General features: G+C 35.2%; 1 pseudogene; it reads left to right on the top strand.

The window, feature by feature from the left end:
• The first annotated feature begins 454 nt into the window (after positions 1-454).
• Positions 455-14,289, top strand: LOC104098491 (MLO-like protein 6; annotated as a pseudogene).
• The last annotated feature ends 12,028 nt before the right edge of the window (positions 14,290-26,317 follow it).

The following is a 26,317-nucleotide window of genomic DNA, read 5'->3' on the forward strand; positions in this document are numbered from 1 at the left end:
AGAAATGGAGATAGAGAGAAGAAAGAGATTTTCTTCTTCAATTGTGTGTATTTTCCTATCTATTACAAAGCCTTTATATAGGCATGAAAAGTGAAGAAAAATATGTCATTGAATATGTCATTAAGCATAGAAATATGTCATTGAATATGTCATTAAGCATTTGAGAAGATCATGGAGGAAGAGTAGACATCCACCATAATTTGATTTTTCTTATAACAGTATGATATTATTTGCTATCCACTTCTTACTTTCGGACACGATTCAAACATGTTACATCACAAAACGTCACACATGTTTATAAGGACAAACGTATATAGAGTATCATTTCTTTTTTATATCGACATTTGGTCATGACTCAGCTAATTTTACTGACTTTGCTTATGCTCGGCAGAGAAGATAGAGGTCTACACGAATATCAGTTAGAAATCATGTAAAGACAATTACTTAGTTTATTGTTGAAAGCTTGATTATCGCAATATAATTTCTTCCATGCTTATCTTTGAAGCTAAGTAATAACGTACTAGTAACTTTAACATTTTGAGAATTTATTTCCATCAATTAAATTTTGTTTGAATCTGATATGGCTTCAACGAGCTGTATTACTACTTGTGATGAACGTCCACTGGCCAAAACACCAACATGGGCTGTCGCTGTGGTTTGCTTCATATTAGTTGCCATCTCCATGTTCATTGAACAAATCATTCATCATCTTGGAGAGGTAAAGAGTATTTTTTCTTTTTCCTTTTTTTTATTAACCATTTTAATTTGTGTCAGTTGTCGAGTCCACTAACGACTAATTTGAATTTACGCCAGATAGATCTATTAAGAAGATAAAGTTTCCCCTACTAATTATTAAAAAGTATATTTATGGTTAAAAATGAAAGATGTCAACCATTTCCACGGCTTTCTCCTTGTCTGGTGAACTTCTAGGAGTCATTTAAGAAAGGTTAAGGGTACAACTTAAAAATTACCTATATAGCAATTTAAATTTTAGATAAATACTCCTAGTATAATATCATAATTACAAAAAAGTTTGCGGTACCCCGTGGAATACCCAACTTTGTTTGTATTTCAAGTTGCGTGTTACATGAGAAAACTTTTGAACTTAATTACAAGTTTCAGTAAATGCTTTATCAATCTTATTTATCCTAAAATATTTATCACGTCTCACTTCCAAGAATTAATCATATTAGGAGTATCTTTTATTGCAATTTATTTAAATTTGGTTACTCCCTTTGTTCTATTTGATGTATATTAGGAGTATCTTTTGTAGTATGCTTACAAAAATAATAACATATTATATTTTTATATTTAAAAGTATTTTAACTTTAAACAATTTAGCCATTACCTATAGAAAAATCGCATGTTTAAGGCCACAAGTTCTACTTTTATTTATTTATTTCTTAAACTTCATATCCAATCAAATATTACCATATTAATTTATAAAATGAAACGACTATAATACATTTCTGTCATTTTCTTATGTTTTTATTAAAAAAAATAGAACAACGAGGTGGTTGAATTCATTAAAAGAAACATTATTACGAAAACAATATACAGAGGGGTCCAAACAGAACAACGAAATTGGATAAAATAAATAGGACCCATGCTATTACAATTCAATTAATAAAACGTAGGCAATGCTTTTGTTATTTTTACGTGAAAGTTACAACTATTTGGTGTGAAAGTTACAACTACTTGGTCCGTTTCAATTTGTTGAACCTATTAGACTAGACAAGGAGTTTAAGATTTTTCTTTTTTGATACTTGTGATCTAAAATAATCCATAGATAGTTGTGTAGTTATAAATCATCTCATTAAGAGTAAAACATGAATTTTGAAGTTAAGTTATTTCCAAATTTAGAAAGGGTTCATTCTTATTGAAACTGACTAAAATAAAAGTTCATTATTTTTGAAATAGAAGGAATATAAGTATATTATTTGCATAGATTATTAAACATTTAAATTTTACTTTCAAGAATGAAATAATTAAAACTACAGCTTACTAATTTTTGAAAGTTGGTCAAATATATCAACAATTGACGAATGGCAAAAAGAAAAAGAAATTGAGATGGATGGAATAAAGCTAATTGCAGACTTACAAGGTAGGTTATAACCTTTTTTGATTTTTCTCGACCCATCTAGAACTAAGGTATTCTTTTAATCTTTGTTTCCTAAATATCCATGAGTTAATATTTTCTTATGGTCATTGAACTTTATTTAAATTTATTAATAAAATCATTAAATAATTTTTTTTACATTAAAGTAATTAAAATTTACTCATTGTAAACAATAAAGTTACAAAATTATGTACTATAAAAATCTATTTTTTGTTACCTTAAAGTAGGTGAAACTATACTCACTATTAGCATAAAATCGCTAATGTATCCACTATAATGACAAAATTTACTCATGAAGGTGACTTTACTGTTATACGAGTAGTATTTTGGGACTCACGTGTTATAATGGATAAAATTCAACTACTTTAATATGACAATAAATAATTCTGTGACTTTATTATTATAGTTATACAGAATCAATGAATTTAATGAGACAAAAAAATATTTCATGATTTATTATAGGGGATAAAGTTCTATAATCATGTGAAAACTAACCCGGAGAAATGCCTTATATAGATATGAGGACTTTTTGTTCAAGCCGGATAATTATATTTGTTAGTAATCTGACAGGACCATATAAAATTAATTGACTTGCTAACTTCTGTTTTATCCTGATTTAAATGCAGGGAAAAATCTAATTTGCTTCAAAATACGCAATTCACCAGCTCCACATTTTTATCTTTGTGTTATATTGTATTACAACTTTGGGATTTGGCAAACTAAGGGTAACTTCTCACTAACTTAAACATATATCTATATATGTATCAATGAATTGATAATAGTAATTATTAATATTCATTTAAAAAATGGTTCATCTCCCAAATGACCAAGGAATTGTTTGTTTGTGAACTTCATTTGCAAAAGCAGAAGCTATTATATGCAAAATTTTGTTTTTTCACCAGTTTCGAACTAGATTTCAACTACAGGGGTTTGTTTGTGAGATACTCTTTTTCCCTTAGAACATTGATTTAAAATATCAAAAGACAAACCTTCATTTAAAGGCATTCGACGGCTGTGCAATCTATTGCTATTTTTTTCTCTTAACTCAATTATGTAAATTATTATAGGAATTTTTAAGACTAAATAGGCCTAATTCAAGATATGGTTGTGGTTGTTTGACCAACGTTGAAATGCAGATGAGGACATGGAGAGCTTGGGAGGATGAATGGTTGAGTACCAATTCTATAATGGTTAGTTTTTGGACCACAATGCTTTTTCAAAAAAAAAAATTTATTATACAAAATACTGCAATTACAATGTGAAAATCGAAGCCTCACCAACAAGCTGAAAGTTCATGTATCCAACCAACTCAGCTACTAAATTTTGCGGACCATAATACTTCAAAGTTGTCGAGGGTCAATTTTCTTTATTCTTTTTCTTTTGGACGCAGAAATTTTTTCCCTTATTATATGTTTATTCGTGTCTAACAGAGTCATATTTCTTATGTGTCTAGAGATTTTTATTTTCAAATAGATAGATGAATTAATCATAAAGAGATCGTTTTATATCTAGTTATTTTATTATTAATATATGTTATGTTTAGTAATTATGTTTTGTCCAAATAATTTTAATAGTTAATTAAGAAAATAAAATGAATAAGAAAACATATGTGGCCTTTTATTTGTTGCAGATCCTGAGAGATTTAGATTTTCAAGGGAAACATCATTTGGACGTAGACATTTGCATTTATGGAGCAACTCGCCAATTCTTCTCTGGATAGTATGATCTAGCTGCCAGTGGCGGAATCAGAATTTTTATTAGTGAGATCAAAACATAAAGAAATAAACTCAACAAAAACTTTTTTGGGTATCATTATATAGTATATATGCATATATTTTTTAAAATTACAGGGTTAAACAGTGTAATTTTCCGACCCCTTGGGTGCATGTGGCTCACTGTAGCTGCAATCTTTTTCTATTCCTTTTATATATTTTCTTCAATAAAAGCTAGTATTTTTAAAAATAAAAAAAAATATTTGTTTTGATTAATGGGGTCATGGCTTGTTCTAGGTTTGTTTCTTCAGACAGTTTTATGCATAAGTTGAAAAAATAGACTATCTTACCCTCAGACATGGCTTTGTTATGGTAAGTTTGGTGCAACTTAAAAATATCAGTTATGGAAAATTCAGTTTTGAGCTATGTTGTTCGGACTCTCCAAAAGTGATCCCGTACCGGTGTCGGATCCTCCAAAAATACACTAAATTTGAAGGATCTCACACAACAACATTTTTGAAGAGTACGAGTAACATAGGTTTTGAGCTACTTATAAAAGTTTTAGCCCCATCATAATTTGATCTGATGACTTGGATAATTATGGCAGGCACATTTAGCACCTCAACAAGAAAAGAATTTCGATTTTCAGTTGTATATCAATAGAGCACTTGAAGAAGATTTCACAGATGTCGTGGGGATAAGGTTAGTTAGTTAATCATTCTCATAACTATTACTATTCTTCCCTTACTACACCTAATTTTCTTCAAATAATAAAATAATGTACTCGTATATATTATTCACTAGACTTTCATCCTCTTCTATGAGGCAGTCCAGTGTTATGGCTATTTGCAGTGCTCTACTTTCTGACAAATACCAATGGTAAGCTTGTTTCCTTTAATTAGAGACTTTTCTTTGGCATGGTTATTGCAACTTGTGGTGGCAAATGAGTAGTTAAGGTTAGATTTAGGCAGCTTAAATACAAGTGAGACAAAAAAGATTCTTACTCAAATCTAGCTAGTTACCAAAAGTTGTAGCCCTTGCGTTTAATGAAATGAGTGAAAACCAAATAAGATCGGAATTTAAATATCAGTAACAACAACAACAACTCAGTATAAACCCACTAGTGAGATATGAGGAGGGTAATGTATATTCAGACCTATTGGTTGAAAGTGAAATGTGCTTACCTTTAGTAGAAACAAAAATTACTGGATCTAGCCCGGTCAATATGATTTTGACCCATTCTTGTAGATGTAGACAGAGAAAACTGGATCAATTTTGGCAGCACTATAATGGTCCCTTTAACAATTGTTGCATAAAATTGGATCAATCATCAAACAATTGAAAATGACCACTCTTAAAAATTCTCAAGAATGACCCCACTTTGAGCTGCTCATTCTTTCTTGCAATACCCTATTTTTATATTTTATTTCATGCATCTCCCTTGTCCATGCTTATTTTTCGACTAATAAAAAAGACTTCTACTTCCTCAAATTGGTATTCATACTATTGGCTACCAATCATTCCCAAAATTGTAAGTCATGCCCCCCCCCCCCCCCCACACACACACACACCTTTTTTTTAAAATTCAATTACCTAATTCTAAAAATTGATTAGGGTTTTACGTGGGACGTACAACTTACTTGTCTAAAGTAATAGTGGAATATATTTGCAGATAATACTACTGGTGGGCACAAAATTGCAAGTGATCATAACAAAAATGGGACTAAGAAAGAATTCATGAAAGAGGAGATATTGTGAAGGGGACACCATTAGTTGAACCAGGGGATGATCTTTTTTGGTTCAATCGCCCTGCTCTTTTACTCTTCTTGATTCACTTTGTTCTCTTTCAGGTAATTATGAATTAATAATACTTGAGTAATTTCACATTCTATTGCTTAGAATAGTTATAATAATATGTGGCATCATACACATTTGTGTATTTATAAGATGAAAATTGTTCTGACAATATTACTACTTCAATGACTATTGATACTTTGATAATTCAAATATTTTTGTCGGTTTTTTTTTGGTTTTGCAGAATGCATAACAACTTGCTTTCTTTGCTTGGAGCTGGGTAAGTATTTCTACATGTTTCATTTTCTTTCGCTTTCCTTCCTTTAAGGGTAGGATGAGGTGTGGTCGAGGATGGAATTGGGACAACGAATGGTAACGTACGCAACAATGTAAACTTTAACTTAATCTGCTAACAGAGTCAACAACATTAAATAGGAACTTCCTTTTTGATGATTTTCAATTCAGTGGATCTACATATTTAACAAAAGACGAATATGATACATTCTAGACAAATTTAATGTTTAGTGCACTGACTCATTCCTCATGCGGCATGGATCTCCGCAAGATAAAAATTCATAATGGGTCCATGTTAGGATTAAATTACATATTTTAGTAAGGGGTCAAGACCCCCAACCAAATCCCCCCCCCCCCCCAAAATCCCAAAAGATAAATACAAAAAAAAAAAGAAAAAAAGAAAGAAAGAGGAAACAATAATTTCTTTCTTGTTTCACTGTTTCTTGGATATTAAAACTAACACATGTATATAGACTAGGGGTGTTCAAAACCGAACCGAAACCGAAAACCGAATTGAAACTGAAGCTTAATGGCTTATTGGTATCGGGTTAACGGCTTAACGGACGGGGAACGGATTGAAATTTTTTTATTAACGGCTTATCGGTTTGGTGGCGGATTATTCAATTTTCTTAACGGATAATCCGTTAACCCGTTAAGAATATATATATATATATATATATATTAAATATCAAAAATCCTTCCACTTCTTCTAGTACTTTATCTCTAAGTTCTAACGCCTTCCATATATATATATATATATAATTCATTTTTATCCATATATATATATATATATATATATATATATACTAAATATCAAAAACCCTTCCACTTCTTCCGGTACTCCATCTCTAAGTTCTAACGCCTTATTCCTAAATAATCAGAACCTTTACGTACTATGCATCAGAAGATCTCAGGCTTGGCTTAGCTTAGCTTATTCTCCCACCCTACAACAAGATTGTTTAAGCTGCTATCTATGGTTCACCTCTGCTTTTATTTTTTTAAAACTAATGCCTGCTGTCTATGTTTAATAGAAGTACAATAGTGTTGTGCCACAACTTTTTTCACTCTACAATACATGACACACTACATCATTCTTATGTAGGCGTTAACAGACATGTATGTATGGATTCAATGTGTAATTTTCTATTCTGAATTTGTATGCTAGGCGGTCAACAAACAATTAATGAACGCAATATAAATTGAATTAGGCCGATAAACCGCCCAATAACCGCCCGATAAGAGCTAAACCGTTACCAATCAGCCCGATATCTTATCGGGTGGCTAGCGGATTAATACATTTAAAATCCGATAACCGTTAAGCCAAACCGTTAAGAGTAATTAACCGCCCAATCCGCCCGATAAGCAGCCCTAATATAGACTGCTCTACCGTGAAAGGTTTTTAATCCTAACCATTATTCTTACTTTTGCAGTGGAAATTTAATTTACCATCTTGCTTCCACAAGAATGCGATAGACATAGCCATATCACTCTCCATGGGAGTGAGCTTCTTACTAGTAACAAGAGTTGGGGAAAAATTCATTATATAATTCTAATGGTATAACTTTCTACTTTTACCTAACAAAACAAAGACTAAATCCTCATTCCTCCCTTTTAATATTCCCCCCTATTGCATGTGGCCATAATAAATCAAGGAGCATATTCATTGATGCATTTTGATTTTATTAGGGCTCTCATTCAAGTGCTCTCTAGTGTTGGCCCAAGTGAAGTTTGTTTTGAAGATTGACAAAGGAACTCATGCATGAACCAGTCCATCCCCATGTGTATACAGACACGGGCAAATTCGAGCATAAGGAATGCACGTGAAGAAAATAAGCTTAACTTGTTATATCTGATATCTCCTGATCGAAAATGTTGCATAATTGATAAGGAGAAGGACTCCTTACTCAAAGAGAACACTATCCAAGATAAGGGAGGAGTTAGAAGTTGAAGATAACTAGAACTCAGGATATCTTTGTGCTTTTGATGCTTTTCTATCTCTTATGGAACCTAAAAATGTTGCTGAAGCTTTGCAGGATGCAGACTGGGTGAATGCGATACAAGATGAACTCAACCAATTTGAGATAAGTCAAGTTTGGCATCTGGTACAAAGACCCAAGGACAGATCAATAATTGGCACAAAATGGTTGTTCAGAAACAAACTTGATAAAGATGGAATAGTTACAAGGAACAAGGCAAGATTGGTGGTCCAAGGATATAGTAAAGAGGAGGGCATAGACTATGATGAGACTTTTGCTCCAGTTGCAAGATTGGAGGCAATTAGACTCCTCATAACCTTTGCTGCTTATATGGAATTCACTCTCCATCAGATGGATGTCATAAGTGCCTTCCTCAATGGCTATCTAAAGGAAGAAATGTTTGTCAAGCAACCTTCGGCTTTGAAAGCAAGGAATGTCTTGATCATGTGTAGAAGCTTGACAAGGCACTTTATGGGCTCAAGCGGGCTCCAAGAGCATGGTATGAAAAATTATCAAAATTCTTGCTTGAGCATGGCTACAAGAGAGGTAAAATTGATAATACTTTATTCTTGAAAGAAAAAAGTAAAGATCTCCCGGTAATTCAGATATATGTTGATGATATAATCTTTGGAGCAACTACTGATAAGTTAAGTAAGGAATTTGCTAAACTAATGGGGAGTGAATTTGAAATAAGAATGATGAGTGAGCTTAATTTCTTTTTAGGCTTACAAATTAAATAAAATTCAAATAGAACTATGATCCATCAACAGAAGTATGTGAAAGAGTTTCTTAAAAGGTCTAAAATGGAAGATTCCAAAGAAATTGACACTCATATTGCAACAACCACAAATTGGATGTTGATGAACCTGGTTCATCTGTTGATCAGAAGTTGTATATGAGAATGATTGGCTCTTTGTTGTATCTCACTTCTAGCAGACCTGGTATTATTTTCAGTGTATGCCTTTGTGCTAGATTTCAAGCAAATCCAAATGAGTCTCACTTGACTGCTGTCAAGAGGATCTTGAGATGCCTAACAGGCACCATTGACCTTTGTCTATGGTATCCAAAAGGTAGTAATTTCAATCTAGTAGGATATGCTGATGCTGATTGTGCAGGTTTTCTTGTGGATAAAAATAGCACTTCAGGTATGACATACTTTCTTGGCTCATGTCTTGTATCTTGGGCCACCAAAAAGAAAAATTATGTGGCCTTATGTACTCCTGAAGCTGAGTATGTTGTTGTTGCCTCATGTTGTGCTCAATTATTGTGGATCAAACAATAATTAATGGATTTTGGAATTGATATAGGTTGTATCCCCATATTTTGTGATAACATTAGTGCAATTAGTATGACCAAGAACCCGGTTCATCATAAGAGAACTAAGCACATAGATGTTAGGCATCCTTTTTTTAGGGTGAATTATGAGAAGGGTTTGACCACTGTGAATTTTTTTGCTACTGACAAGCAAATAGCTGACATCTTCACAAAAGCTCTAAATAGAGATAACTTTGAAAGGAATAGGTTAGAATTAGGGATGATTAATATCACCTAAACGGAACCAGTTCTAACTCAAATATTGATTAGAAAATTGTGAATTTTTGTATATAATTAGATTAGATTTTCCTTAGTCTCATACTTTCATCTGTATACTCTTGTGTCATGTGCTAAAATGACTCATTAAATCTCTAATGATATTATCTATGTTTTCTTGGAAAAATTCAGATTTACACAAGAGTTTTCTTAGTGAAGAACCTGGTTCATAAAGATTACTCGTTACGTATTCTCCACTCTGCACATTTTGAAATAATTATATTTGGATTCTGATCAAGAGGAGAGTCCCATTTAATCCTAACCTCCTTAAGCTTATCCATTACGAAATGAACCAGTTTCATTCAAAGGAGTCCCAAAACGCAATAAATACCTAGATTCTAGGGAAAGTCACAAACGTCAACTCAAACTGACTCCCATGTTGATTAGACCTTTGAACTTCTGAACTTCTAAAAAGGTAGTTGTTACCCAATTAAACTCCACCTCTTTAAATTTATTAGGCCTTTATTATTTCTTCAATTCTCAATTTTCAAGCCATCAAGAATTTCTCTCTTCTCTCATCTTCCAAACACACACAAACTCATTTTCTCAAATTCATAAACACAAAAAATGGCAAACCCTTCTGAGAATCTCTCATCACTATCCAAGAAAATCACACCCACACCATCCATCACACCCACATTTAAGAAAGGAAGGGTCAAGATGCTGGCTCACAAGGTTGTTGCTGGAAAAGAACAACTGAAGAAAATCAATAAGCAGTTAATGGCAAGTCAAAGAGTCGAACCCCAAAAATTTGAAGACTCGTTCAAATCTGCATTTGAGGGGGAAGAAACTGTTTCATCTGAAACAGAGCAGATAAAATCTGGTCCTAAAGTTACCTTTGAAGCTACTGAAAATATGGAAACTAGATTTGTTCTGGTAGGAAAAATGGCTAGGGTAGAGACTGCTGAGTCTGAGAAAATGGGTGGTAAAAATAAAAGGAAAAAAGAAAAGGAGAGTGGGGGAGCTCAAGGTGATGTAAGGGGAATGGGACAAGGAGTGGTTGAATCTTCACCCACCCATGTTGGTCAGACAGAAGAAATTGGAGTTATGGAAGGAGGGACTGAGGAATTGGATAAAAAAGAAGAGAGTGTGAAAGAAAAAATGGGAAGTAGGTCTAGAGAAGCTAATAGGGGGTTAATTAGATTGGGAAAGACATCTCAAGAACCTGTTCCATTTGAGCAGGAACCCTTCGAATAATTACTGCAAAATGTGACTGACAATTACAATCCCAAAGAGAAATAAAGTTTAGGAATCAAAGTTCCTTGCACTGTTAGGGCGAACAAGAAGAGAAAAGTTGCCTCTTCTATCCCTTTAGAGATTCCTCCTACAAGAGAAAGAGATACAAGGAATCAGAAGAAGCAGAGTGAGGCTGAACTGAAAAAGGCCTTAGAAGAAAGTAAGAGAAAAGCAGTTGCTAAAGGAAAAAAAGAAGTGGTTGAGCCTGTTGAGGCTGTTGAAATTGACGAGATCGACCTGGTTCTTCAGGATGAATATAAGACAGAAGAGGTGGAGGTTATGACTACAAAGGCTAAGAAATTCAAGACTTCCACAAAGAAGTATATTTCAAAAACAAAGTCTGTTGAGCCAAATACTTTGACTAAAAGAACCAGGCTTGCATTAAAATCAAGAAAAGTGAAAATCGTGAAGGAAGAAGAATGGAGTGGAGAGGAATATTCTGATGCTAAGAAGGACAAGATGGTTAAGTTTGGAAAGAGAACCATACTGAAAGTCAAACTCCTTTGGGACTTGGAGGAGGAAGGTATGTTACTGTTGCTGGAGAAGTTACAATTGCAAGGTTGGAAGGACATGATCCTTCAGATGGATGGAAGGCTGGCCAGACCTGAGATTGTGGAGTTCATGGCAAACATTGAGATCAAAGATGATAGGGTCGCCAGTGTGGTAAATGGGGTGACAGTGACTTTTGATGCTAAAGAATTGGGAGAGATCTTAGGTGTACCTGCTGAAGGGTACAATGATTATAAGAAGCTCAAATGGCCAAGTTTAGAGAATCTCCCTATTGCCCTTGCCATTACTAGGAAGTTTGGTAACAATGAAGAAGAGCTTGAGCCCAAGGCTATTTACAAAAAGTGAGATGAAGCTAACCCACAAAGTGTTGTTCGAATTTGTTAACAAATGTGTGTTGTCAAGCCAGGAAATGAGGCACATTGCCACATTCATGCCCCTAGTCCTTATGGAATGTTTGGGCAGTGAGAGGCAAATAAATTGGCCTGGATTCATCATCCAGCTTATTGATAGGGTTCTGAATGGAACCAAAACTCACGCCATACCATATGGCTTTATTCTCATGGTTGTACTTGTACACTTGAAGGTACTCATCAAGAAATGGGAACTTGGTACAAACAAGGATCATTTTAGGGAAAACACTCTAACTGCTTGTGACTATGAAGTCTAAACCACTCCCAAAGAACCTGGTTCATCCAAAATGGTACCAGTGAACAACAAAGTGCGAGCTTTAGTGCAAGAAAGTGGGGCTAAGGATGCTGAGATCGATAGGCTGAAGAAGAGGTTAGCAGAGGTGGAAACTGAGAGAGATGCTCTTAGAGCTGAGCTGGCAAAAGAAAAAGAGAAGAATGATGGCATTCTTCAGGATATGCTGAAACTGCTCCAACCCAAAACAAACCAAGAACATGGTCTTTCCCAACCTTAAGCCTCCTAGCCTAGTGTAGATCAACCAGTGACCCAGTTTGGGATTGTTCTGCTCCTTTCGCTCATGATACAGTGTTTTTATTTCTTTTTATGCTTTATGGTAGGATCTTATCAATCAATGAAATTCACTACTTTTGATCTAACTGTTTGTTGATATTTCTTAGATGACTAATATCCTTAAATTGATCGATGATATTTGACACTATGATTGCATTTGAAGTAGTCTCAGTGGCCATGAGTAATTTCTATTAAAATATGGTTATCTAACATTATTATGCAACTTTTCGATGATGCCAAAATGGGGAATTAGGTTGTGCTTTAACTTTGGACGGTGATGTTTATAACCTAATGAACCTGGTCCTTGATGATAAGTGACTTTAAAAAGGTAAAATATTCTAACATTGTGTTGATGTTGAGTTAAGTCGAAACATGGCATACTCTTATGAAAAGCATAGAGTTTGTCATCATCAAAAAGAGGGAATTTGTTGGCCCAAGTGAAGTTTGTTTTGAAGATTGACAAAGGAACTCAGGCATGAACAAGGTCAATCCCATGTGTACACAGACACGGGCAGATTCGAGCATAAGGGATGCACGTGAAGGAGATAAGCTTAACTTGTTATATTTGATATCTCATGATAAAAAAGGTTGCATAATTTATAAGGAGAAGGATTTCTTACTCAAAGAGAACATTATCCAAGATAAAGGAGGAGTTAGAAGTTGAGGATAACTATAACTCTTCTAGTACCAAGGAAGAGTAGCATTAGAACTCTAGTTATTTCTTATTCTACTAACTCTATATATTGCAGGATGTTCTCATTCTACCGGCACGCACAAACGCTGAAGTTAAACATGAGTTGAGAGCAAAATAGCAAGGCATTTTGCAAACAATTCCTGTGTGAATCAAGTGTGTGAATCTGAAGCTACATGAACCAGATAGAAGAATCAGTTCCAAGCGTCTGTCTATTATTCTAGTTCAATTGTAGTAGTTGTTTTCAAGTTGTACCTTTCAGCTTTATCTAGAAGCAATTGTATTAGGTACTCTGAGTATTCAAGTTAGAGTTAACTTGAAGTTGTCGCAACAGTTAGAGGCTGGTTGCCACAATGAGATTAGAGTTAATCCTTAGGTTTACAAAGAGTTTTGTAAATACTGTTTTGGCTCATTAATTTAGTGAAGTGTTGGGAAAAATCCTATTGAGTAGTAGGTCGTAGTTTTTTCACCTTTTGAGCCGGGTGTTTTCCACGTAAAAATACTTGTGTTCTTTACTTTCCGCATTTACTATTTCTGCAACAGTAGTATAAGGAACACTTAGAAGAACCAGGTCCTTCTATAATCAGTGCACGCGAAAATTGGACATCACACAAATCACCCCCTCTTGTGTGGCATTCAAGTACAAATTATCATGTAGCTATGTGACTCTCCCGCTATATGCCTTGGTTACTCAGGTATCCTCTTCCCTCTCTCCTGGATTAATTTTTCTTATTTTACTTTTTCCGTTAATATATGTTGAAACGAATTAATATGTATCATTTCTCATACAATTTCCACTTCTCCATACTGCTACTTTTAATCTCTGTCCCTTTGAACAATGACTCAATTTATATATATATATATATATATATATATATTGACAATGTAAAGATTCATTTTAACATGTGGTAGCATGTCAGTTACTAATTTTATTAGGTTGTTATTATAAGTGATTTAAAGTATAAATATCTTTTACGCTAACCTAAACTCATCCAATTAACTATCAAAGGGTGACTCCTATCTCATAGTTAAATAGGAAAAAAATCTTGAATATTTTTCATTAATCATTGGAAATGTTTGCAGATGGGGTCAACAATGAAACCGGTGTTCTTTGGTGACAATGTAGCATCGGCTATAAGAACATGGCAGCAGACGGCCGGCCATCAGGAAATGTGAGTCCCCTCACAAGCAGGCCAGCTACACCAGCCGGTTCCTCCCCTCTTCACCTAAAGCAATATGGCTACCAGAAAAATATATCCTCCCGTTGTAGGAGGATTGAGGCAAATCAAGAATCTACCTCCAGCCAAAGATTTGATCATGATTCATGGCAGTGAACCTGACATTGAGCTCAGCTTAAGTGATTTCTCACTTGTCAACAAAATCAATTAAACTAGTTATTGGCTTCCATGTTCTTATAAGCTTTAGCAGAAGTTGCATGTTCCGAACTAATGTACATTTATTACTGTGTATAGACTAAAATTAAATAATGACATGATCTACATTATTTCTTGTTATTATTATTTTACAGTAATCGAAAACTTCTTAGATTTGTATTATTTTAAGTTAACTAGAGTTATGAAGCGCGGATTATTGTTAAACACCAAATTTGGTTAATCTGTTACAAAAATAAATAAATAATATGGAGCACATAGGATTTAGCTTGAGGCATATCAAGGCTATCTCGCCACATAATGAATAGAATAAGATATTCACATACACAGTTGTTTACCCGAAAAACGGATATAGTTGAATTTATACACGGTTCTAAGGACACGTGGTATAAATTGATATGAACCGAAAAAATAAGTAAAATGTATCGAATATTGATTGTAAAAAGGAATTAAAACCAACCGAAATTGAGTGGGGAATGATATTTATATGAATAAGATGAACCAAAACATAAAGCCCAAAGAAGGATAATCTTTACTATGTGTGTGTAAATCTCAATAACTTCGGAATATGAGAGTGTATCAATGTTTTCCTCTCTCGATGTTTAATGTCCCTTTACAGAAATAATACTCACTCTTAATATAGTGGAAGAATCATACTTTGGATATGATAAAAAATGCATCGTGGGGATCTCATAATAGATTAGTTGATTAGTTTTTCCTTAATTCCCGCTGAGATTCTCTCCCTGGTGCGGCTACAACGGTTCTTTGTCTCTTAGCTCGATCTTGGTCGGTCTCGGTATCGGTCGATATCTAGATCTCGAGCTCGATACTGACTCAAGCTCGATATTTGACTCGAGCTCGGTATTGGTTGGTCTCTAACTCTTGAGTTTGATAACACTACTTCATGTCATAGCTTGATATTGAATCGAGCTCGGTATCTTGAGCTCGATAACTTGGCTTTACTTCTGATCTTGATGTTACAATGACGACCCTCGGTTCATCACATTCCAATCTCGACTAATTACATGAAGAGCAAACTCGGATTTGACCGTATATAACAGTAAATAGAATATCTCTTATGATTCAATAAGCTCTTCTAGTTATAAATTAAGAGTGCAGAAACAACACAATTTCAATAAATAAAACCCAATTTATAAGAGGTAGGAGAAAGAGGAAAAAATTTCATAGTTCTGTGATTAGCTCTCCAAAATACCATGCTTAAAAGGTCTTAGATTAACATCTAAATAATAGCTATTGTATTATAGACTTTTTTGGTAATTTTTTGTATTATACATAGGGAGAGGGAAAAGGCGACTGAGAGAAAATTATAAGGTGAAGAATCTAACATTTACCAACAATGTAAAAGTTTACTTAACCAACCAACTAAGCTATTAATTAAGATTCCTCAGTGTATTAGGATTGACGATATATAGCTAGTGTATTAAAGATATGATCCTCTAATTGTCTATACTGGCTAACTTGAAAAATAATATTATACTGGCTAGATTTGACCATTTCACGTTAAAATAAAATAAAATAATAGTAAAAAATCAATTGTTTTCCACAAGATGACTTGGATCGAACCTCCTGTCCGTTTTGCGGGAAGAGGGGAGCGACCCTTTTTCTTTTGCAGCCCAACTCTCTTGTGTGTAAGCCCAATCGTTTTTTTTTTTTCGGTAAAAGTTTCATGTGGCTCCTAATTTTACGTTACTCATTAAATTTTGTATCTACTTTTTAAAAGAAGTTTAACTCGGACCCAATTTTTGAATAACTTCAGATACATACATTTTTCCTTTCTTCTTTACTGTTTTTTTCTTTCTTCTTTGTGATTAGAGTTTCTTCTTCTTAGTTGCAAAATGAGTTTATTAAATTTTTTATTATCTTGACAATTTGATGATTGAAATTTGTTCTTTATGATATTTAAAAGTTATGTGTCAAATTGAGCTCATTTGGAGTAGCTTTGCGTACTGAATCGTGTATTGAATTGTTAAAATTCGAAAAATAAGTTTATGTTTCAAAACTTAAGATTTGAAATCTGAAGTTGCATTCATAGATTGAACAACTCGAATTTCTGAAGTTGCATTTGGAAGATAGAAAAACTTTATATTTGATTTATGAAGTTGCATTGAAGAGATTAAACTACTTCATATTCAAATTTATGAAGTTGCATTTAAAAGATAGAAGAGATTCAAATTTAATTTTTGAAGTTGCATTCAATAGATTGAACAACTTAAAATTCAAATTTCTGAAGTTACATTCAATAGATTGAACAACTTAAAAGTTTGATTTCTAAAGTTGAAGCGAATACACTTAGCAAAATGTTCTAAATGCTGGTATAATTTTAATGATGGTCCCAAAAGTGGGTATATATGAAAATGTCCAATTTTTACCTAGCCCACTAAAAGAAAAATTATAAATAAATTGAAACAGAGAGATCTTTCCAATCAATAAGGGACACTCCCTTTTCAAATACCAATTAGTTTCTCCAACATAAACAAGCAAAATATATGTGAAAGACCATTTTTTCGTTCATATCACATAACTTGAAAGTTAAGTGTTCGTGGTCGATACTCTTATGAAGAAAGTAATTGGTATTTTTCATTAAAAAGATTAAAATGAGAAAAATAAATATAAAAATTGAAACGATAAAAGGAAAAAAAATTCTAATCGATCACCTCATTGAGCTTCTGACTAGTCTTTCCTTATAACAATTGATAACCACTTCCCTCGGTAGGACCACTAATTATTATTACATTACATGTGCCTATCCATGGCTAAGATGAGTTAAAGTTTCATCTCGTTTCCCTTTTCTATCGGGAGAACACATCACCTTCATGTGACTTTTGGCTGTTGCACTTGTATTCCTTCTTGCTTCTGCTATTGACATATTTTAATATGCGCCTTATACTTTAATTTAATATATATAGCTTACACACTAATATGTACTATTTTTGTCGGTCAAATATATTGCCCTAATGTGACTTTTGGCTGTTGCACTTACATATTGAAATATTTTAACAAGCACCTCCTTCTGCTATTGAAATATTTTAACATGCTCCTTACACTTTAATATAGATAGCTTACATGAGTTACATACTAATATATACTATTTTCTATCTAGCAAACATATTACCCTCGTGTGACTTTTGGCTGTTGCACTTACACTCTTTCTACTATTAAAATATTTTAACATGCTCCTTACACTTTAATATATATAGCTTACATATTAATATATATACTATCACTTTCCTCCAAAAATTAGGGGCAAAGCTACTTTGGGTCAAGAATAATCAATTAACCACTCTTCGTCGGAAAATTATATTATATATATATATATATATATATAATATTAGATTGTAGAGGTATATAACATATAAGGAATACCTTTTGTTAGAAATTTTTTTCTCTTCTTTCAAATTTAAACACCCTTGTCAAAATTTCTGGCTTCCAAAAATACCTTTAAAATGTTCAAAATGCTCTTGCATTTTCTGAAAGTAATTTTAAATACAAAATTTTCTTACTTTAGGAAAACAAAAACGCGTGCATATCTATCATTTTAATTCTAACTTACTTTCAAAAATTGCTTGTCTTTGCTTCCACTTATATTAAAATATTAATTGCAACACATGCGTTTCACGTTTAGGACATAAGTTCCCCTGTCAAAAAGAAACATTGTTTTGGTTTTTGGAGGCATGCGATATTATAGTCTTTCAAACCTCTGACGAAAAACTTTTGATAAATAAAATAAAGATACTGTAGATGAAATAAAGTACCAAAATCATGCAAGAAGCAGTAAAGAAAAAATAGTAATTTTGCTCTCTGAGTTAATTGGTACTTTATTCAATTTTTCTCCCGGGTTATATATCTAATACTACCTCCGTTTCAGTTTCAGTTTCAGTTTATGTGAACTTATTTTCTTTTTGATCCGTTCAAAAAAGAATGACCTATTTCTAAATTTGGAAATAATTTTGCTTAAACATACAATTCTATCCTTAATGAGAAACTTTTATAACCACACAAATACTCTGGGTCCCTTTTTGAATTGTTTAGGATCGCAAATTCCAAAAGTCTTCATTTTTTTTAAACTTCGTGTCCAGTCAAACAAATTCACATAAATTGAAACGGATGGATTAAACAAAGTGGTTTTGATCCACTCAGTGATTAAGCTAACTATTACTATTAATTTCAACCAAGGGCAACACTGAGTTTTTAGCAGTATTTAGAGGTCAAGATAGTAATGTTACGATCTCTCTTTCTCTAGATCCTCCCTTTTTGCACCTATCATCCATTCAACTGATAATTTTTTGCGAAAAATCTTAGTTGCTCAGTTATTGGCCATTTGAACTTTCACTTTTGTTGGTAAGGATTCGGTTAGTTCCTCACATTGTAATACCTTTTCTCATATCCCCAATTGTTGAAGGAAAAAAGATAGAAGAAACTTGTGATGAACACATAGATCATTTTGAGTATTAGCCCTTAATTACATTGTTCAGATACCCATTAGCTTCATTTAATGTTTTTTGATTTGCGTGCGCTCAATATTTGAAAGACTTTTATGTGAAAATTTGAAGAAACATGAATTTGGCTTTAAAAACAACTTGACCACGGTCCACATTTTCTAAAAACGACCTCGGATCGGTGTTTTGACAATTTCGATAGGTCCGTATCGTAATTTTAGACTTGGGCGTATGCCCGGAATTAAAATTAGAGGCCCCTAACTTGATTTGACTCATTTTGCCGAAAACTAGCATTTTGAAAGTTTGAGAATTTACTAAGTTTGAATGTAAGTTGACTTCTTCGCTACCGGGTTCGGATTTTGATGTTGAAACTTGAAATAGTTTTGTAATGCTATTTGATACTTGTCTGCAAAATTTAGTTCAATTCGGAAGTGATTTGACATGATTCAAATGCTTAAATGTGATTCTAGTGTTCTTGAGTTTTACTTTAAAATTTCATTCGTTTTGAGGGCTGATTTGTTGAGTTAGATATTATTTTACTAGATTGATTGCACGAAAAAGTTTGTATGATGTTGTTACATGTGTGTGCATATTTTGTCTTAGAACCCGGGGGGCTCAGGTGAATTTAAGACATGTTTCAGATAAGTTTGGTAAGTTTGAAGATAGTTGTTGCACTCTGTTGTTGGTGTTCCACTGCAGATCTCGCAATTGCGAGGTCTAACTCGCAATTGCGAGCCTTGCTTTGATGGCTAACCTCGCAAATGCGAGGAAGATGTTCGCATTTGCGAACTATCAGAGGTCGCATTTGCAATCTCAGAGTCGAATTTGCGACTCAGTGTATTCTTGAGTGTGCTTCGCAATTGCGAAAATGGTGGTAGCATTTGCGAAGGGGGTTTTCGCATTTGCGATCATTTTGTTACATTTGCGACTTCTGTGTCTCTGAGTCATGGTTCACATTTGCGACCCTTGTCTCGCATTTGCGGCGTTCACAATTGCGAACATGACTTCGCAATTGCGACACTTGCGGCTGGGTAAAATATGAGAAAAATGGGACTTAGCTCATTTCACACTATTTCTCAACCCTAAACACTCTAGAGGCGATTTTCCTAGAGGCTTTTCTTCTTAAATTCATTTGTAAGTGACTTTAATCCATTTCTTTTCAACTACCCATTATATTTCATGAGATGTAAACATCAAATTAAGGATTTCCATGGTAAAAGTTAGGGATTTGGGTAGAATTTATGAGTTTTATAAAATTGAGATTTAGACCTCGAATTGAGGTCAAATTTCGAAATAGATCATATAACCAGGCTCGGGGGTGAATGGGTAATCGAGTTTTGATCTGAATCGTGAATTTTGACCAAGAGGATCCGGGATTGACTTTTTAAAAAATGATCAAAATTGAGCATCGTTCATTTGTGGGTAGTTTCTAAAGTTTATTTTGAATCATTTGGTCAATAATTTGGTTGATTTGGAGGCTTGTTCAAAAGGCAAGGCCATGGTTGATTTATTATTTGAGTTAGGAGGCTTGTTCAAAAGGCAAGGCCATGGTGAATAATTTGAGGGAGTTAGGAAACCTTGAACTACATGTTATGTGAATTATGTGGGAAACAACATATATGCGAGGTGACGAATATATATACGCCGTTATGCTACTTGCTTCCATGTTCTCGTTACTTCATAATATATCTTGTTTCATGCCTTAATTGTTACATGCTTATTTGACTTCCATGCCATAATAGTTACTTGTCATTTAGCTATCCTTGCATTAAATTGTCCACCCCTTCCATGATTTCATGCTTATTTGCAACCTGACTCTACTTGCTTTACTTGCATATCCAAATTGCCATATGTTTTACTTGCCTTATAGTTTTATAATATTTGTTGTCTTTTATAACGTAGGTTCACTTATATGAGTTGTTAATTGGTAGATACCGATGAGTTGGTAAGGTTGATATATTCGAGTTGTTAGAGATTCTTTGACTATTATGTGATTCTTCATTGCCTCATACATTTACTCTCTTGATGTCGAAATTCTTGTAAATTTTGGTTGTTGAATTGCTATTGTTGATTGAAATTGTTTGGGGAGCGGTTTGCACGCCACAACGAAAATTGAAAGGTAATGAATTGAAATGGCGGAATAAGGGCGGATTATGATATTAACAGATGATGATATGGTGGGATCGGGTTGCGCACTACAACGAATTATTTATGTTGTATTTGTTTGTGGTTGTTGGATTTACCTCTGTATTTTGAGATGAGTTTATAAGACTTATTATTCTGGGCTCTCTCGTAGTTGATTTTGAGTTTGTTGTTATGAGTTAACTTCTTTATTTCCATTTATGTCTTTTCTGTTATTATTATTATTATTATTATTGCATGCAGGTTATTATAAGTAACCTTCCTTAGTCTCGTCACTACTTTGTCGAGGTTAGACTTGGCACTTACAGAGTACATGGGGTCAGTTGTACTCATACTACACTCTGCACTTTTTGTACAGATACCAGAGTTGGTCTCAACAGTGCTGAGTGACATTACTCGAATGTAGCTATCAGTGGAGACTTGAGGTATAGTTTCACTGTGTCTGCAGTCCTAAAGTCCCCTTTTATATCATCTTAGCTGTTTCTTTTGATTCAGACAGTTATGTCTTTTATTCAGACCATTATCTATAGTACTCTAGACGCTCATGTATACGTGATACTAGTTCAGGAATTATATTTGGATTACGTCATTTATTAGTTTATTCACTCTATTTTAGACTATTCAGTTTTATTATTATCATTTGATTTGAATTGTTTAAAATGGTTAATAAATATAGGTAACGTTGGTTTGCCTAGCAAGTGAAATGTTAGGCGCCATCACAGTCCCGAGGGTGGGAATTTCGGATCATGACAAGTTGGTATCAAAGCACTAGGTTGCTTAGGTCTTCCAAGTCATGAGCAAGCTTGGTAGAGTCTGGAGGATCGGTATTTTTCAGAGGCTATAAGGCTATAGGAAAAATTGCACTTCTTTCTTTCTCTATTGTGCAGTTTATTTCCATTATTGAAGTTTGAACCATTCTACTCTTGTTCTCTTGCAGATGGTGAGAAATCACACAACGTCTACAGCTGGGCAAGAGCCAGAGACCCTGTTGCAGCCACTACCAGGGATAGGGGTTGGGGCCGAGGCAGAGCTCAGCCTAGAGAACGAGCAGCAGCACCACCCATGGTGGAGCCTCAGCCTGACCATGAGGAATAGTTCCCAATTTAGGCCACACAAGTCGGACCCGCTCAAGTCCCAAAGGGATTCATTATCACCCTCGTACTTCAGGATGCCCTAGTCCGCTTAGTTGGACTCATGGAGAGTGTGGATCAGATTGGGGCATTTCTTATGGCACTAATCATCTCTCAAGCCGGGGGAGGAGCACAAACTCCCTCCACTCACACTCCGGAGCAGATGGATCCCCTATACCAAACTCTGCCAGCTCGAGAAGTTTGGGTAGTTCAGCCCGTAGTTGCTACACAGCCCGAGGAGAGGCCCGCAATGTGTTCAAAGGGATTGATGAGGTTGGATAAGTTCACCAAGCTCTTCCTTGTTAATTATAGCGGTGCACCCTCTAAGGACCCACAATATTACTTGGACCGTTACCACGGATGTTGCACAACATGGGTATTATTGAGACCAATGGGGTCGACTTTGGAGTAATGCAGATGACCGGTTCTTCAAAGAGGTGGTGGAAGTATTTTGAGCGGGGCATACTAGCTGGTTCACCTTCACTTACCTGGGATCAGTTTTTGCAGCTATTTCTAGAGAAGTTTATTCCTTTTCACTCTGAGAGAGGAGTACCGTAGGAAGTTTGAGTGCCTTCAGTAGGGTGGCATGATCGTCACCCAGTACGAGACCAGATTTGTGGACCTGGCCCGTCATGAAACTATGTTGATTCCTATAGTTAGAGATAGGGTGAGGAGGTTTATTGATGGTCTTACCTTCGGCATCAGGCTTTAGATGGCCAAGGATATGGGGGATAATATTTCTTTCCATAGGGCCATAGAGATTACTAGACAGATCGAGATGGTTTGTGGTCAGGATAGAGGGTCGACATCTGATAAGAGGCCCCGTTATTTCGGTGGTTTCCATCATTTCGGTGGTTTCAGTGGTTTTGGTGATGCCTTGTCTCGAGGTAGAGGTTCTTTTTGTACAGGCCATCCTCCTATGCCGATTCAGTCAGCTCTTCAGGTAGACCCACAGCGCTTCTGGTGGTCGTGGTTCTTGTGGGTCTTGTCCTGAGCAGCCAACAATCAGTGCACCTTCAACTCCTATTAGTGCACCACCACTTCAGAGTTACTATAGTGGCTATCTGGGCCATTACGGTCAGTCTCAAATTCAGCAACCTCAGCAGCCGAGAGAGTGCTTTGAGTGTGGGGGAATAGGTCACATAAGGAGATATTTCCCTAGATTGACGAGTTGCAGACCTCAATAGGGTTCTCATTCCATCATGCTGGCACCGGTTGCTCCACCACCCGCATAACCAGCTTGAGACAGGGATCAGGTTGTTAGAGGTAGAGGCCAGCCAGCTAGGGGTCGCCCGAGGGGCGGAGGTCAGAGTGATGGGGCCCAACCCTATTTTTATGCATTCCCAGCTAGACCTGAGGTAGAGTCATTTGACACATTAACCATAAGTATTGTTCTGGTTTGCCATAGAGATGCTTCAATTCTGTTTGATCTGGGCTCTACTTATTCCTAATGGCTGCCCCATGGGATGCTCATTTGAATCCTTTGTCTGGTCAATGCGAGAAAGAGAGAAATGGTGCAAACATAAGAATGGAAGGTTTTTCTTGTTAGCTATCAGGCCAATGAGGCTCTTCTAGCTTTACCTACATGGAAAGGAAAAGATCAAAGGCGGGGTGGGAAATGCCCCGCACAAACTATCTGATCAAGTTTTCTTTTTCCTATCACAGGCAGCTGGCAAAACCGTGTTTGATCGTCGCGTACATGCTCCATTACAACTTCATTCATGTGCCAATAAATTGACAGTAAAGCAGAGAAGGAAAAGTTTTGATCACCGTATGGGTAGTCTCTATTATGGTTTCCGTTTTATGTGCACTAAAAGGGAAGGAAGACTGGTGCGACTATAGTAATGCCAAGCATACGAGCAAAGGACTCTACCTACTTCATACTGACGAATGAATGAAGCATCCTATTTTGCTTCATATCTAATTTTTCCTCGTGATTCTTTGACTGCTCCTGTATATGTGACCACGCTTGTGGGAGATCCTATTATTGTAGATCGTGTTTATCAGTCGTGTATGGTTCCTTTTGGGAGCCTTGAGACTAGTGTAGATCTCCTACTTCTTGATATGGTGGACTTTGATGTTATTGGGCATGGATTGGCTGTCACCTTATCATTCTATATTGGATTGTCATACCAAGACGGTGACCTTAGCCATGCCGGGGTTGCGCTGATTAGAGTGTAGGCGGACTCCTGGACATTCTACTAGCAAAGTTAATTCTTTTGTGAAGGCTCGACATATGGTCGAGAAGGGATGCCTTGCATATTTGGCCTATGTTCGTGATTCTAGTGTGGAGGTTCCTTCCATGTATTCAATACCTGTTGTGCGTAAGTTCCCAGAGGTGTTTCCTGCAGACATGTTGGGGATGCCACCCGACAGGGATATTGACTTGGCTCCGGGCACTCAGCCCATTTCTATTCCACCATACCGTATTGCGCCACCTAAGTTAAAGGAACTGAAGGAGCAGTTGCAGAATTTGCATGATACGGTATTCATTATACCTAATGTCTCACCTTAGGGTGCGCCCGTGTTATTCGTGAAGATAAAGAGTGGTTCAATGAGGATGTGTATATATTATCGGCAGTTAAACAAAGTCACCATTAAGAACAAGTATCCCTCGCCGAGGATTGATGACTTATTTGATTAGATTGAAGGTGTGCCAGGGTGTTTTTGAAGATTGAACTAGCTACCATTAGTTGAAGATTAGGGAATCAGATGTCCCTAAGACAGCTTTCCGGACTCGGTACAGGCATTATGAGTTCCTAGTGATGCCATTTGGCAACCCCAACAATATTTATGGATTTGATGAATCGGATATTTAAGCCTTATTTGGATTCTTTTATGATCGTCTTCATTGATGATATCTTGATATATTTCCACAGTCGAGAGGAGCATGAGCAACATCTTTGGGTGGTACTTCAGACCTTAAGAGTTAGGTAGTTGTATGCCAATTTTTCAAAGTGTGAGTTTTGGTTGGACTCGGTAGTTTTTTGGGACTTGTTGTATCTGCAAAGGGCATTAAAGTGGATCCTAAGAAGATTGAGGCAGTTCAGAACTGGTGATTTTCCCAGAGGCTTTTCTTCCTAAATGCATTGGTAAGTGACTTTAAACCATTTCTTTTCAATTACCCATTACACTTCATGATATTTTAACATCAAATTTAGAATTTTCATGGTAGAAATTAGGAATTTTGGTAGAATTGGGGGTTTTGTAAAACTGAGATTTAGATCTCGAATTGAGGTCGGAGTTCAAAACAAATCACAAAACCGGGCTCGGGGGTGAATGGGTAATCGTATTTTCGTCAGAATCTTTTTTTTTGACCAAGCGAGCTCGAGGTTGACTTTTGTTGACCTTTTAAAAAATGATCAAAGTTGAACCTCTTTCATTTGTGGGTAGTTTCTAAAACTTATTTTGAATAATCTGGTCAATAATTAGCTAAATTTGGTTGGTTTTGAGGTTTGCTCAAAAGGCAAGGTCGTGGTTTATTGATTGTTTGAGTTGCAGAGTGATGTAAGTGTTGAGTCTAACATTGATTTTAGGGAATTAGGAAACCTTGAACTACATGTTATGTGAATTGTGTGGGAAACAGTGTATATGCAAGGTGATGAGTGTATATACACCCTTATGTTACCTGCTTCCATATTCTCGTTACTTTGTAATATATCTTGTTTCATTCCTTAATTGCTACATGCTTATTTGACTTCCATACCATAATTATTACTTGTAATTTAGTTATCCTTGTATTAAATTGTCCACCCCTTTCATGATTCCATGCTTCTTTGCTACCTATATCTACTCGCTTTACTTGCATATCCAAATTGTCATATGTATTACTTGCCTTATAGTTTTGTAATATTTGTTGCCTTCAATAACGTAGTTTCACTTGTACGAGTTGTTAATTGGTAGATACTGATGAGTTGGTAAGGTTGAGACATTCGAGTTGTTAGAGATTCTTTGATTATTATATGATTCTTCATCGCCTCGTACATTTACTCTCTTGATGTTGAAATTCTTATAAATTTTGGTTGTTGATTTGCTATTATTGATTGAAATTGTTTGGGGAGCAGGTTGCACGCCGCAACGAAAATTAAAAGATATTGAATTGAAATGGTGGAATAAGGACGGATTATGATATTGACAGATGATGATATGGTGGGATCGGATTTCGCACTACAATGGATTGTTTATGATGTATTTGTTTATGGCTATTGGATTTGCCTCTTTATTTTGAGATACATTTATAAGACTGATTATTATGGACTCTCTGGTAGTTGGTTTTGAGTTTGTTGTTATGCGTTAA

Source organism: Nicotiana tomentosiformis, chromosome 5, assembly GCF_000390325.3.
Source record: "Nicotiana tomentosiformis chromosome 5, ASM39032v3, whole genome shotgun sequence".
NCBI lineage: Eukaryota > Viridiplantae > Streptophyta > Magnoliopsida > Solanales > Solanaceae > Nicotiana > Nicotiana tomentosiformis.